The following is a 1,189-nucleotide window of genomic DNA, read 5'->3' on the forward strand; positions in this document are numbered from 1 at the left end:
GGGGGGGGGCGAAAAAAAATGTCTGCCCCGGGGCCCAGAACTCTGGTTACGCCACTGATTCCCAGTCCGGAAGAGGACACTTTTGCTAGTTAATTTCATCGCCAATTAAAAATCAGATTTTCACAACTAGCATTTTTTCTAGACATGGCACCCCCCAAAAAAAACAAAATACAAAACAAAAAACAAACCAAACTGTAGCTCTCCTTTAATCTTTCTGCAATTGACTCCTGTGTAATGAAAGGAGAATGGCTGCCACAGTGACTTTAAAGCTCATCTAAACCCCCCCAAAATATTCATATACTGCCACTTGCCAGCTTAATTTTATTTACAGTTGGCGATTCTGCCAGAGCACTTCCTGTCCTAGGGTGACAAGGCTCACTCATTGCACTGTATTTATGGAAGAGCAGCGTTGTCAAGCCCAAGCAATTCCCCTCATTTGGACTGCAAATGCCTCCCCCCTCTACTTCTCTTCATTACATAGAGGGGTGTTGCTTTGCAGCTGCCAGAACAAAAGTAATACCATCGTTTGAGATTTCAGTTCAAGAAGTTACAACTACACAAGACTTGACACCATCAACTGGTATTTTTCTGTACTTGCAGAAAATGTATTGAACCTAAAAAAAGACAACCAAAGCAGCCAGCAAATATAAAGACTTGTAAGCTGCAATTTATTAAATCATTTCTCTTTAGATACAATTAAACTTTGCACACTGTCTCTTCTACTTCTCCACTGAATAAGCCCACTTTGCTTGGACACAATGTTAACACGCAAATAAAAAGGAGTAATGTGCATATAATAAAGAAGCCACATCCGTGTGCCGCCAGATGTTTAACCCTTTCGCTGCCAAGCCCTCCGGAACATTTTTCAAATCAGCTGGCCAAGCCATTTTTGAATTTTCTGCAATTTTTTCCTATTGGTTTGATTTTCAACTGCTGCGTTGCTAGCGTTTGTAAAAGACCCCCCAAACCATATATTTTCTGAAAGTGCAGGCCCGGTAGAATAAAAAGATGGTGATACTAAATTTGTAGGCCCTGCGATAATTGCGCAAATATGTTTCTCAAATTAATATTAAACCGATAAAAATACACAATTCAATTGTTAAAACACACCAAAATCAGTATCCGTGCACAAAATAAATTATTTTCTGACTAAATCTAAAAGATAAAACTGTATTGAGTTAATAAATAA

The 1,189-nt window shown here is 38.9% G+C and overlaps 1 protein-coding gene across 1 annotated transcript in view; it reads right to left on the bottom strand.

Annotated features, from left to right (window-relative positions):
• Positions 1-1,189, bottom strand: part of ANKRD11 (ankyrin repeat domain 11) — a 159,437-nt gene that overhangs the window by 63,127 nt on the left and 95,121 nt on the right. The window lies entirely within an intron of this gene.

The sequence above is a fragment of the Nanorana parkeri genome, unplaced genomic scaffold (genome assembly GCF_000935625.1).
Source record: "Nanorana parkeri isolate BGI_ZX_2015 unplaced genomic scaffold, ASM93562v1 scaffold280, whole genome shotgun sequence".
Classification (NCBI taxonomy): domain Eukaryota; kingdom Metazoa; phylum Chordata; class Amphibia; order Anura; family Dicroglossidae; genus Nanorana; species Nanorana parkeri.